This window comes from Apteryx rowi, unplaced genomic scaffold (genome assembly GCF_003343035.1).
Source record: "Apteryx rowi isolate R43461 unplaced genomic scaffold, aptRow1 scaffold_8, whole genome shotgun sequence".
NCBI lineage: Eukaryota > Metazoa > Chordata > Aves > Apterygiformes > Apterygidae > Apteryx > Apteryx rowi.
This window is the reverse complement of record NW_020451093.1, coordinates 7642006-7656635: the sequence shown is the minus strand read 5'-3', so window position 1 is coordinate 7656635 and position 14630 is coordinate 7642006. Positions and strand designations below refer to the sequence as shown.

The 14630-nt window shown below is 44.2% G+C and overlaps 1 long non-coding RNA gene across 10 annotated transcripts in view; it reads right to left on the bottom strand.

The window, feature by feature from the left end:
- LOC112977098 overlaps positions 1-14630 on the bottom strand; it is a 97775-nt gene that overhangs the window by 63446 nt on the left and 19699 nt on the right. Inside the window, exon 4 of one of the 10 annotated variants that reach the window (XR_003257327.1) lies at positions 1889-2887. The exons of 7 other annotated variants lie outside the window; for them this stretch is intronic. This is a non-coding gene — a long non-coding RNA (uncharacterized LOC112977098). Of the gene's footprint in view, positions 1-1888; positions 2888-7002; positions 7166-13308; positions 13564-14630 lie in introns of those variants that run through there. 2 more of the 10 variants (XR_003257329.1, XR_003257328.1) reach the window with 2 other exon arrangements.

The following is a 14630-nucleotide window of genomic DNA, read 5'->3' as shown; positions in this document are numbered from 1 at the left end:
CTGTTTCGTTAAAAATGCTCAGCCAGCACCAGTTTCGGAAACCGTGCTCAATGCACTCTGCATCCAGCTGTACGTGCAGCTCACTCTACTGAGGAAGGCAGATTTTCAAAGCATTACAGTGCATTTTCACTAGAGGTCCAATTACCTCTTTTGCAAAATTTGAGCTACCTCAGTGAAATAGAATTAAGTTTTCTCAGGCCAGAGAATAAAAATCATCTTACTGTTTCTTATACTACGGAATCACTATGCACTTCATAAAACATGAATATCATTTGTTTCAATAAAAGGAAATCCACCAGAGAGCTGGTTTCATCTTGGCTCTCTATATATTGTTTTCCATTTCCATTTTCTAGGCTTCTCAACTGACATTAGATCAGTCACATCGTATCATATCACAAACAAATGTGTCAGTGCTCTTTAATATTATTTTTTCAGTATTCTCCATCCTCTCATATGCTTTCATAAAAAATAGAAACGTGTCAAAGATTTTCCAAATTCATACTGATTTGCCACAGATCACAGATATTTCATATTCTTCATTTTTCTTTACTGAGCAAAAAGAGCTGTGATAAATTTCATTGCTACCTTGTTTTTTTTCTCAATGTGGTTAGTGATGCAGTATCTAATGAATATCCAGGTCAGAAATAATGTCTGAAATACATTATCAAAAATATGTGAATTTTATCAGGTTATTTCAGTGGATGGTCCCATCAAAGCTCATATTTCAAGGCAGAGTTTATGTTGTTAGGTTTCTCGTTTGTTTGCTTTTCTAAATGGGACTCTGATAAAGAGAGAGTTTATCTGCGTGGATATGGAAAGGGGGGAAAGTGTGCCAAATCCCTAGGCAATCCTTGTGCCAGGAGCCATCGCACAACCGCTCCTCTGACTGCCGAGGGGACCGAGGATGGGGACCCCATCAACACTGCCACTGCCAAAAGATTCAGAAATGAAAAGAATGTTTTCCAGTAATGTGGCTTCTGGTTTCGAGCCTTAACAGTTGGAATTTGGAACATTTTTTCTTCTTCCTTTTTCCGTTAATTACAACCACAATGCCTAGGGGCTCCTCTCCAAGACCGTCATGCAGTAGGAGTGGACAGAAGCAAGGCCTCCGAGGAAAACGGGGAATATCCTGCTCCTCACAGAAAGACAACTGCTGGCGACAGCGCCGGGCACCCGCACAGGGAGGCAGGGAGAGCGAGCGGCATGGAGAAACGCGTCTGCAGCCCCACCACTTCTCCATCGCCTGCTCCACAGTCTGGCCCCACACCAGGACCCACGCTCACCTCCATGGAGTTGTGAGTTAATAGAGACGAACGTGAGGAGCAGAAGTGGAATGAGGCAGATCCCTGGGGATTACCCAGCCCGCAGCGCTGCTGAAGGACCACGTCCTCAGCCGGTTTGAGCGCCCAGTGCCAGCCCGTCCCGGTGCACAACCCCAGTCTCATCTCCCTCCTGCAGCCAGCACAGGAGCAGATGTCACTCCAGGCACTCAGATGTACTGACTTGGAGAGCTGTTTTAAGATCATCATACAGAAACGGACCTATCACAACTATCCTAAAATACCGAGGGTTAGACTACAGCCGGGTGTCAAATGCTCACGTTACAGGACCACCAGGAGTGCAGCACGGCGGTAGGCAGAAATCAGGCGGCACCTCAGTGCTTGAGCTCTATTTAGATACACAAGGAGCATGTCTTCATACCTCCCAGGGCTGCAAAAAGATCTGGCAATCTTGTTGAAACAAGGTTGGATGAAATATTCCCCACACTCAGCAGAAGGATAGTGTTGTGCAAAGCGGTCAGCACTGGTCTGGTGGGGTTTAAGACTTAAGTTTTAGCAAGCCAGGGCTTCTGGACATGCAGAGGTAAACCACCGCTCATTCAACATGCTGGTGCAATTGTTTGCACAATTATCTATAGGGAATATGACCTAGCTGTACTCTTTTTAAAATTCAACAGAGTTTTTTTTAGGCGCGCATGAACACGGCAGTCAGATTTTGCTGCCCTGTAATTAATTCTGAACCCTTTTTTCACAGGGGGAGGGATAGGAGAGGTGACCGAAAGGCAAGCAACGAACGCACGGTACATGGCAAGTCGCTATTCAGGTGATGGATGTGTAGGTCGGGGTAAGTAAATCTACTGACTGAGGGCAATATTTTGAGGATGCTGTGAATCATTTCCTACTTTAGGCAGAGATATTTCACTGATTTGCAGCAAACTGGCTTCAAGGATTCTTCAGCTGAGACCACAGCAGTTGTTTGCTATCATGAGAAGAGCGTCTCCTAATGATGGGCCATTACGCATGATAAAGAAGAAAACCTTATTTGAATGCCATAAAATCTGTCACCAGTGACAGGGGGAAATGAGAAGCTCATGCCAAAATCTGCCTGAGAATTACAACGTGGAAAATATAAGCATTATGTTTGTGTGTCCAGACTCCCGAGGGACGCATTAAATTTGGCTTCCTGTCACATATAAGTCTGTGCACCATCCAAACACTCTGTCAGCCCCAATTACCGCGCAGGTCCATGCCTTTGTCACCGCCGGCCCTCTCCTGCCTGACGGGGAGGCCCACGAGAAGCAGAAATCCCTGCCAGACGAAGATGGAGGGTAGGCCTCACACGTCAGCCTGCAAAATGTCACTCCGCCTCTCTTTGGGCGGGTGGCTGCATCAGCTCCCCGGGACGGGCTGTCAGCTAGATTTCTCGCGTGCTCGAGGGGCGACGGGGAAAGGTCTCGCACCAGACGGGGAGAAAAGACGGCGCTCCCACCGACGACGGATGGAGCTCCCTTTCGGAGTAGCAATAACTGGAGCACACGCTCGGCATACAGACACCGACAGGCTCCCCTCCTCTCTCCAAAAACCGCAGGGCAAACCCCAGCAATGACCTGAGAGGGAAGGAATTGCAAATGAATACATTGAACTGAGATAATGTCTTGGAAAACAAAATCAAGCTGTTGGTGGCTTGTGCCAGAGAAAGAATCTATTTACCCTGGCCCTGTTGAAAACACTAGCATTGTACACGCCATAAAATGGGAACAGCCGTTGCGCTGTACATGTATTTAGGCTTTTATGGTTTAATTTTTTTGACTTGCACTAAATATTTGTGAAGACTCAATCAGTGATTACTTGCGATTTCTGCCATTCCACCCCTCGAACTAAGGAGGAGATTTCTGCCCTGCGAGGTTGTGTTACATGCTGCACAAACGCAGAATAAAATCATGTAAATAACAGTCTCAGTGTTTTCTGCACTCCCCATTTGCAGGTTTACACTTGCTGTTTTTTGCTTTTCGCTCTGTTACACCAGGGCTGACAGAACAGCATAACTGGAGACTCCTTCCACAGCAAGGGCTCCTCAGCACTCCTGCAGTAAAAACAGTCCTAAACTAATAACATATGGATTGATGTACATATGTTTTGCTGTAGCTTTAATGGTATTCAACCTGCCTGCGAGCCCATTAATGCAACCGCGTGGCAAAAGTCACGAGACGACACCGAGCCTAGGACAAGGCACAAGTACTGCTATATTTTCTTCTCCTTTTGCCATGAAATGATTGGGGGTAAGGGGATACCAAAGTCAGCTCTCAGCAGACAAACAGCTGCTGCGCCGCGCTCACTAACCTTCCTGGGAAAAGCACCACGCAATAAAGCATTTGCAGACTATTCGGGGCAAGGTTAATCAATGGGTGACCTCTGATTCCTGTCTGGAATGGGAGTACATCTTGTCCAGACCTCGCCAAGACCTCCAATCTGTGCTCGTGCAGCTCACACCAATATTTCTTTCTGATTTCCCAGGGTGCCAGTGCTGTTCCCAGCTTGAGGATGGCGTTTGCTAGCTGAACGGTGCCACAGGAGAATCAAACCCAGCACTTTGCAGCTTCTCCCCACTGCTTTATCTCCTAGGTCTTGCTAAAAGTTACCCGAAACCCTGTTCTTTCCACTTGTTTCCTTATGTGGAGCATAAATTCAGAGACTGAGGAAAAACTACCAGCAGCACAGAGTTTTGGGAGGAACAAAATGATCCGTGAATTCTGGCTGAATTCAGCAAAGTGTTTTGGCTTTAAAAAGAGGAAAATGTCAAAATCCTTCAGAAATGACAGAATGTTTCCTTCTGACTTTCCACTTCAAAATGGGAAAACTGTCTCACATTAAAAAGAACAGAGATTAAACAATGAGATTAAATAACCCCCAAACTGCGTAAAGCATATCATCTGGGATATAAGGAGATATTTTGGGTTGACCCTAAGCAATGCTTTCTCTTTAACAAAAAGAAAAAAAATTGTCTCTACTTGAATCAACTTTCTTTTGGTTTGGCTAGTACATTTAAAAAAAAAACATTATCCACCCTGCTTTAATTATACTCTCAGCTTTCAGTTTGAGTAAATCCAAGTTACCTGGAAATCTAATGCTTTTAAATGCTTGGAAGTCATGAATTTTTATGGTGTAGCAAATTTTTGGGGGGTATAAACTCCCCTCAAAACCACCAATGATAGAAAAACAAAGCATAGCCTAGAGTGCTGATTTGGAAGTCAAATAGCTTTTAGAAAATAGCATACAAAATCAAATCAGAAGTAATGTCAGGATATCAAATGTGTACCTCAAGCTATATTTGAGTCAAAGAAAAAAATCTACTCTGGGTTTATTAGATTCCTGAGAAATGTCATAGCCGAACTTGTGCTGGATACATACACCGCACATGTTAAGTACATTGAACAAAGCAGCTTTGTGTATTCATGTGCTATAAAAGTACCTTCTTTAATATGTATAAAATAAAGTAATGGCTATTTTTCTCTTTTTCTCTTTCTACGTAGCCCATTTAGTCCTGACCCTTCAGACTTAGACTTCAGACTGTAGCTTACCACCCTCAGAAGCAACATTAGTTGCTCCTGTAGCACCAGAGTTTTACGCCCAGCAGCAAGGGATGCAGCATCAGCTATTTTCGACCCGCTCCCTGAATGGGTCAGATTAGCGTCTGGGATGATGAACAGTGGATGTTAGGGCTCTTTTTACCCTGCCAGCACACTGCATTACTACCTAGTTTAAAACACAAGAGCCTGAAGTGGGCAGACAACCCACAACCTCGGAGAACTCTTCTGGTCACTGCCAAAATCCTGGTGCATCTTGGCTTCGCCCTGTTCCAGGAATCTAAGGCTGCCAGAGGTTTCTCTGACACTGAGTACTCCTCCATTAGGTATTTAAAGTAGCTTTACACTTTTGGAGAATCTGGCTATTAGTCCCCAGTCCAGCCCACTGTTGTTACTAGTGAATGTTACTATTTTTTGTCACTGGTTAATGTCATTAAGCACATCCCTCCCCCCCACAGCACTGACCACGAGGTGAATCGCCTGCACAGGGGCTGAAAGACCCGACAAATAATTACAGATTTCCTCTACTGTTCTATGTCCATTTTCTCATTTTTAAAGACAGCACCCAAACTGAAGAACATCCCAATGTGGAGAGCCCTTCCGATCCATCCTCTGCCTTGTAACATCTCCTAACCTGTTAGCAGCGCTGCACACAAAACGGTCGTCTTCAGAATCAAGAGCCTCTCGCAAGTTAGGTGACACAGGTATGTTAAAGCCCGGATAAGACCTTCCCAAAGATAAAGAAGGTAATTGCCATCGCTTTACAATTTAATTAATTACTTTGTGTTATTATAATGGTTATATTTGATTCCTGCAAAACTGACTCAGATTGCACACAAAATTATTAACTCATAAAAAGAGAATATATCCTCTGTAATTAAAATTATATCGCAAGGTTTTTTTTGATTCTCATCAGAGAGTCTGCTCTTAGTAAGGATTAACACAAGCTAAATATTAACAGAAGTTATACTCTGCAGCTAGTGAAATACTTCTCAAAGACTGACGTTACAGGCTCCGAGTGCAGCCAACTCAAACCCCCAGTTGCTATCACCGGTTCCTGTGCAGCAAAAGTGCTTCATTTTGAGCAAAGCCCTCCAACACCCCCAGTTGCACCAGGCCTTTTCTGTAGACTGCCATAAATAATAAACTCTGAAACTCTGCCAGGCTCGTTGCTCGGCTGGAGACGAGGGCCGCGGCTACGTGGGGGGCTCCTCTGCCAGGCCAGAGCCTGTGGCCCCCTCCGAGGCTCTCCTCCCTCCTCACCTCGCGTGAAATAGCCTTCATCTATCAGCATTAATAGCATGCCTCACAATACCTCTTTTTGCGAATGTTAGGAGACTAGTGGGGTTTTTTGATGTGTAAATATTTATCAAAGGCATCTGTATATGCTTAAAGAAAGAAAAAATGATCAACTGCGGCTTTACTGGAGATAATAAATACATGTTAAAGCCTGCTATCTTGTAGCTGCCTTGAATAATGAGTAAATATTATTTCACTGCATCCTGTTCCAACATTGAGAATGTCCCTTTTTCTTATACAGGGACCCAAAGAAAAACCTCAGAAATCTTGGCTTATTAAACACAATGGAATGCATAAACATAAATAAGCCATTTTTCATGCAACTACGAGATCATGATTCTTTACTATCAAATAGACTATTTTCATCAGCAGAGAAGAAGGGGGCATCAAATCTGCATGAGACCTCGGTGACTAGAAGGAAAATGAGGGGTTTACATGGGAAGAGAGGTCGTCAGCAAGAGGGTCATTTTCTTTCTGCAGCTTCATAGCAATTTGCATCGCAGGCGGGTAATTCCACCTCCACCGTCTCCCTTGCAACTAGGTTATTCTCTGTTCATACTGCAAACAGGAAGTTCTTAGAAGAAAATATTGCTGTTGAACCCAAAACTTCTTTCAGGAACGTTCCAGTTTTGACCATTTCTTTGGCAATACTGTCCCAAAACAAATCACAGCCAGCGGCAGGCGGCGAAAGCAGGGACACGGCCCAGGGCAGCCCCCCAGGGCACGGGAGAGCAGCAGCGGAGCAGCCCTGGGAACGGGCGTCCTGTGTCTCACCCCACTGCTCTGACCACTGAACTACTCTCACCTCTCTTGCTCCAGGCTCATACTCATCGTGATGTCAAAGAATCTTGCAGGACTAGAAACTTATTAAACACCAGCTGAAAATGTTTGCAGCAGCATTCAGAGCCGTTCCTCTCCTATTCGATGTCCTGGTTGTTCGTATTTTGCTCTAACTCCGCATGATTAAAAGTGTATAGGAGTTTTCTTTTCTACGGAGACACGCTATTCAAAGAGAGTAATGAAGAACAGTGATAAGAACGATTCAAAGCAAATATCAGGCTTTTCTCAAGTTTCCATTAACCTTCCCTTGCAGGAGGCTTCAAGGAGATTGCTCGGGGAAGAAGATGTTTGGGGAGGGGAGGCGGCTGCATTTGGTTGCAAATTATTTTTCTTTCTGTCTCAGAGCCATTTTCAAGAATCCTTCTGGTTACAACCGAAACCTCTTCAAGGTAGTAAGAGATCAGTTTGACTTTTATTACTTCAATTACTCAATATTGTTATTCCCCTTCCTAGACTGTTATTTCTAACCTCAGCTTTTCAACACCGTATTTGTAACTCGTGCGGTCGAAGACTTTCTGTGCGCACACGCGAGGAGCGGAGCGAGCAGCCCTCCGCGGGCCCACCTTGGCGGGGCGCGAAAGCAGGCCGCAGGAGCAGGCATTTATGCACCCTTAGCGCAGAACTGACCTGAGAGGTACCTTAGCACCTAAATACATCGGGTGCGGAAGGAGCCGAGCTGGGGCAGAGGGGTCTGGCCGCCGTCACGGCACCGCTGCAGGAATGCCCCCAAAACCCCAGGGCAGCCAGGAAAGCCCGCACGGGGCATCGCCGGGGACAGGCCAGCTCCTCCGCCAGTGACCACGGCAGTCTCAAAGAGCCATTTTTCAATAGCAAGACTGAAAAAACCTGACAAGGCAAAACTAATAACGAATTAAGCACACGGTCTGTGCAGCTCTTCCTCAATCCATCTGCATGAAAAATGTCATTCAACCCCCCCCTCTATTCTACACTTGCTTTGTGTCTTCAATAACAGGTGAGCTGAAAAGATGAAAAATGAGAGGAATCATTTTTCTTCCTCTTTTTTTTCTATAAAATTCTTTATAAATTGGGCGCACATGTAAATGTTCCTCTGGGATGTCAGACTGATTGAGCTTGTGCATGAACACAAAGAAAAATAACATCGCTGCGTTTGGCACCAGCTGTGCAAGGCGCCAGATTTAATTCGACTGGGCCCAGACAATAGTGAGGATTTTCTCATTTCTAGCTTAGCACAAATCACTACTATCTACCATGTGAGTTATTTAAAATAACTGCTCTGTCCCAACATTGCAGGTACCTTTCTGAGTCAGGCAAGAGCAGGGAGATTTTGTACGTTAGAATTAAAATTGTGGCCAGACCCAAGAAGACGAAGTGAGTGGTGCAGAGACACTCTCAGACGCGCTGCCCCGGCTGAATGATACATGAGGAGGATAAAAAGGAGGATATAAAGCAGTGCAGATTATATGCCAAAAAGACAGAAGAAGATGTAAGTCAAGATTTTTAAGCTTTTTTGTAACACAGGCTACATCTTCAGAAAAAGCCTATTTTACATTCTGTCCTCCAGTCCTTCTGACAGGTGAATAATATCCCTCTAGCAGCTGTAGCAATTGCTTCCATGGAGGAGTAATATTAGGAAAGCATTGATGTAGTTTAACTATTTTTAACGTAGCATTGCAAAAGTTTGGCTCAAGTGAGAGAAGTCAACAACGGATGACCAGATGATTTGTATTAGCAATTCCACGTGACCCCAAAGACCATAGAAATCCCCTGTAAAATGAAGAAGTGGTGATCTGTTTTAATGTATACTCTTTACATCCTGCTTTTTTTTTTTTTGCTTTTTTTTTTTTTTCTTTGCTGAAAATCTCTCTTCAGGCCTGTTGAAGTGCAAGTTACCCTACGTTATAGAGCTCCTCATACTCTCCATGTTCGGACAGATGCAGGGGGCCAAACCACACAGTGAGCCAGATGCTGAACTCAGATCCATTCACAGGGAATTTTCAGTCACCCAAGGACATGTTTGCACTAGCAATTTATGAATGAAGATGGACCCAAGATGTGCAAGCCGTACATTACACGGTGGAATTTAAAATGAAATAGCATACCCATAAAAATGGAAGAAAATGAAGCTAAAAATTACCTTGTAAATTTTTTAAACTTCCCAATGATTTTGGCCCACAAAAAGATTTGGATTTAATTTAAAGAGGAAGCCAGTGACATTAACTGGTGGTGCAAATAATAGGATGCAGTTATCCTGCTTTATTCCCACTGAAAATCTAGCCTTAGATCTTACATTTATATTTCATTTTCAAATCCTACTATATAGCATGCAGCAATTTCTGGGTAGTTCTGCATCAAGAGATATTGGGCAGCAGTTGCACTCCCTTAATCTCCCAAAATGACAGGAAAGTTGTTCCACAAGAATACTGAGCACTATGAGAGGATCGTATGCTTTATTCAGCTACACGGTTTTAATCTGACGCACTGTTGTGCAGTCATGGTGCTGGCATAAAAGAGATGCCTGCACCGCTCAGGAGGATCTCACCAGGTAGCAGACAACACGGTTCTCGCTTCGCTGCGGGAAAGCATGCTTTGCCCCAGAATCACCTTCCTTACTTAGAGACAAAAGCCACAGGCGTGCCAGCCGAAAGGGGGAAATGAGAAAATCAAAACCTAGCAGTCATTAGCTAGCACGGCACTGGCATACCGTAACTAAATCCCAGGCAGAGGATCCAAAGCCTGGCCATCGGTCTTTCTGCAAGTTATCCATATCATACAGCAGCGTCACTATCATTCATTTTTAGAAAAATGCTAAATTAGAAAGTCACTTAAACATCACCATAAACATAACACCAGCGTGCGTAATAGAAACAAAATGAATTCCTATTTCCAAAATCTCTAGGCAGGACATCAGCTTGGAGGGCTGTGAAATATTCTCAAATGTATATCTACAAAGTAAACGCAGCAAAGCATGCTGTCTGCATGACTTAAGGCTCAATACAAATTGAAAATCGCTAATGGAATATTGTGCAGTTTGTTCATATTAGGAGCAGTCAAAAATCATACATAATGTAACAATGTACATGCAACAGCAGGCTCACACAAGATAATTTAACCATGAGGAAATGGTCTTTGAAGTGGTCCCTGATGAGATTTTGCTTGTTCCTAAGAGAATCCAGATGTATTCCAGAACAGCATTTTAAAACCACTTTCTAAAATTACACCCCCTCCCAGTCATTACAGTGCATTATAGTGACACTCTGCAGTCGGAATTTTATGGGGAAAATTACTTCCGAGTTGTATTTTTATGTTAAATGCTCCTCCTATATTATTTGAACTCCCACTTTGACAACTGTAGGCATTTCATTACTTAACATATACATCCCCTAGTCTTTACATTTTGTAAAATATACACTGTTGGCCAAATCCTGCCTTTTTTTAACCCTGCAAAGCACATTAAAGACTATTAATCTTGACTTCACTGGGGTTACGGTAAGGTAACTAAGGGTAGGAATTGGCCTGAATAGTCATGGTTTCACCTCAAAATGTTAACTCACAGTTTTTCCAATCACAGAGAGCAGCCAAGGAAAACCAAATACCTTTCCTTTCTCACGCTTTCTTAGCATGGCCTCAAAAGTCACAGTGGACAAACAGCAGCTTGTTCTATCAGTTTGTGCCTCGGTGCTGTTAATTTTCCTCTCATGGGACATCTGCATAGCAGATTAGTCTCCGCCTGGGATAGGTGACTTCTGCAGGGATCGCTCTGCCCAGGGATCGCGACTAGGTGGATAAAGCTGCCTGCCTTGCCCATCGCTTTCCCACCGTTTTCTCTCCTTGCAGAACCTCGCCTTCGGGTGTCAGGGGACTTACACGGTCGTACTAATTCACCTCTTCATGACGTATCTGCATCCCTCGGGGTGTGTGCTGCCATGGGACCATGAAGCTGCCCAAACTGGGACCGTCCCTTTCTCCCTCCCGCAGCAGCCGGTACAACGAGGAAACAAACGGGGACTGTGCAGCAGCATGGCCACAACCTGCCAGGACAAACTCACGTCCGTGGTTATTACCGTCAGGGGTTACAGCCTGCCTCCCACCCAGCCTGAGAGCACATACTGCCCTGATACCACCACCGTAAGATGCTCCTAGCGGCAGTAATGCAGGTAGGGTTGAGGCAGGCGGGTGATGCAGGATACAGTTCTCGCTCTGTGGGCATACCGGCTACATACCTTCAACATTCATTTAAACACTCATTTAAAAGGCTGGCTGGAATTACACCTCTCCACACCTGGGTATCTGTTCCTGTATGCTTATAAATAGAAAAAGCCATGCAAATTCTCTAGGAATGTGATCAGAAACTGTTCCATCTAAATGACCTAAAGAGTGGACAGGTTGTAATTCTTACTTCAGGAAAGCTCTTATTACAGAGCAGACAGCTCAGAAGGTTTACAAGCAAAGAATATATAATTTTAATATTTATTCTTTATGCTGCTTTGTCTCAAAAGCAATAGAAACAATGTGCTTGGGTGTACTAGCTGCCTTGAACTGCGTAAGTCAAGGATACCACAGCTAAAACGGAAAGATACCCAAATAGTCACTATCTAAATAGGGCCCAATTTACTCTGGTCCAGGATATAATTAGGTTCCTTCTTATTTTAAGAGAGACAAACACAAACTCCACATACATATAATTAAGACCTGCAATCTTAACCTACCATAACAGGGTTTAAGAAAGAGCCTTGCTGTCACTCTAAAGGCAGCTTCCCGTTGTGAACGTAATTACAGTTTTTATTGGCACTTCAGACTGTCTCCCTCCTGAAGAGATAACACTGTGTATTATTAAAAGTTGAGGAGGCTTGTTACCCCGGGCTCACCCCGCACCACACTGCTCGCGGCCACGCTGCCTGCTCTCCTGCACGCTGCTACGCTCCACACGATAAACGGAAGCCGAACAAATCGGAATAATTTTTACGGAATTTCTGTTTGATGTTATCGGAAGCACTGAGGCACCTCTCCCACCTGCTCCGACATGCCCATGCTCACAACACACTGTTGCCCCTTCATAAAAAACAGGGGAGAGCAAAAACGCAAAAACAAACTGACACGAAACCATCCAATTCCCCCCATCTCAGCTAGAAGGCTGCAAACAAAAGTTCAAATTAGCTAGCACAGTCTGCAGCCATTAAAGCCAGAGAGCACATCATATCTAACATCAGGGAGGGAGCGGGTCTTTTCTACGGGCTCTCCAAGAAGGGGGGGATAATTACATAGGAAAATAGCCCCATGCATTCAGAGCTCCCTTTACGAAGAGGTCATATGACCTCTTGGGGGTTTGGGGGGGTTTTTTGCTCAAGATTTGACCTTCAGAAGGTAATTCACGGGAAACACTAACAATAACTTATTTCCCCCATCTATGTTAAGTGCTGGGGGAAAGCTATCAGGCAAAGGAAATTGATTTCCTTTCAGAGACAGAAACAGACCCTGAGAGGGATTTTATTTCTCTGTAAGATTACTATATTCAATGTTAACATTATTGAAACTGCTTTGAATGGATCTGTACTCTGCAACATCTCATTATGCTTCAAAAATCATCTTAATGATTAAGCTCTACCAAAAAATACAGCTTTATGGCATGCTTTCATTACCATTAGAGACGTTCTCTATATGGGAATGACGCGCATCCATCACAGAGGCTTTGTGAGTACGGGAAAGAAAAGGAGAACGTTGCAGTGCAATAATGTTAGTATTTCTGTCTGCAAAATCCTCAAAGTTGTAATGATTCCGTTCAAAGACATGAGATTTTGCATTCTCATGCAGTACTTCTTAACACTAGAAATCTTAGGAGAGTTGGAAGCATTAAACATAGATTCTGTTGGATACATTAAACATAGATTCTGTGCTTAATCTTTTGTATTGGCTGTTTCCTTTCCATATGGTACCTGTCAGGAGTATAATTTTAAAATAAGCTAAAATGTGTGCCTTTATTTTCACATTGTACTATGTATATGAACAGCACTTATCACTTAGTAACACACCTGCAGAACTGGAACTTGCATTTGCAGAACTAAACACAGTTTGTACAAGGGAATAAGTAACACAGACTATTACAGTTTTTCTTATGCTTAGCCAGTAAAGCTGTTCCAAACTATTTTTTTTTCCTGAAAAAGTCTCCCAAGAAAGTTAAATAAATTTAGGTTTTATAAAATTGTCTGAACATATTTGCATTTTTCAGTGAAAATGCCAAGTCCTCTGACCAAACAATGCAAGTAATCAAAAACTGAGAGGCTGGAAAAATGTTTTGACAAAATACAGTACTTTTTGTTAAAAGCACATGCTTCTCTTTCCAAAGCAGCATTTAATCAAAAGTCAAATTTTCCTATTCAAAACAATTCTGACAGCTGGGATGGGGTTTCGAGATCCCGTGCTAGCTGCAGAGGCTGTGGAAGAACTGCAAGGAGCCAGGCAGCGGCGGGCTCGCTCCGGGGACGAGGCCGAAGGAGCCGGGGCTGCACGGCGTGGCGCGCTGCTCGCTCTCCCTCCGGGCTCTGCCCAGCTCCCCCGCGCTCACAGCGCTCTTCAAACGGGACCTGCAAGGAGTCTGGCTCAGCCAGGCGAGGAGCACCCGGCTCCTGGGGCTCCTCTGACGCAAGCCTTAAAATTGTCTTTTCCTTATGCAGACGTGATGGACAAGATGGATGAGATCCATGGAGCGTCACGTTCCCAGGCAGTAACCGGGTTGCTGATTTTGCTTGCGAGCGTTACCACTAACGGATTTGAAAATAAAAACCGCAACGCATTGGAGGCTCCCACCTCTCCCAGGCGCTGCGTATCTGCGGGCACAGCTGACTGCGCATTTGGCAAAACTGGGCAAAGCTGAAGCCTCCAGAACAGAGGGGAGCAAACAGAGCTGTGGGTGGAAACTTCCCAAAACGCGCCACTTGCCAAAGCCTTTTGCTCAACCTGACAGAGATTTCGCTCTACTCTCACGTTTCAAGCAGAAGGCAGCCACTGCTGTTGCAGTAGGGCCTCTTAAAAGAGAAGAAAAGGTAAATTGTCACAGACAATAATCAGTTTATTATTGAAACGCTCGCTCCTTACAGCCTTGTCCAACAATACCTTATCCTGCACGTGGTTCACCGCCCTTGGGGAGGCACATGGGAGCCCAATCCTCCCCAGCAGGTTTCCAAGCTGTACAGTGGCCCTATCAGCAGGAAGTCTCAAACCCAAAACTTTCTGCCAGCACCTCACATGCACACACAGAAATATGTCTCCATTCCAAGGTGAATTTTTTGGTGAGCAAGGAAGAGCATCTGACCTCCACACAAACTGAAGGCTCAGCCTATATTGCTAATTTGTGGTATAATTATCCTTCCTCCCCTCCCACTTAGTACTTACTAGGCCCAGAGAAAAGATCTGCTTCTTCTGTGATGTTAGACATTGATATGCTGTAAAGAATTAAGGGATCCGCACTGCACTGCCTAATTTGAATTTCTACTTGCAGTTCTCCAAACTGGATGGCAGGAATTAGATGGGTTTCATCTCATTTGGGGTATGGCGTATTGGTGAAGAAAAAAACATGATTGTATGTTACAAAGATTATCGTGCCGATGCCAAGCACAAAGATTTCTTGGGATAACCTAGAAAACACATTCTT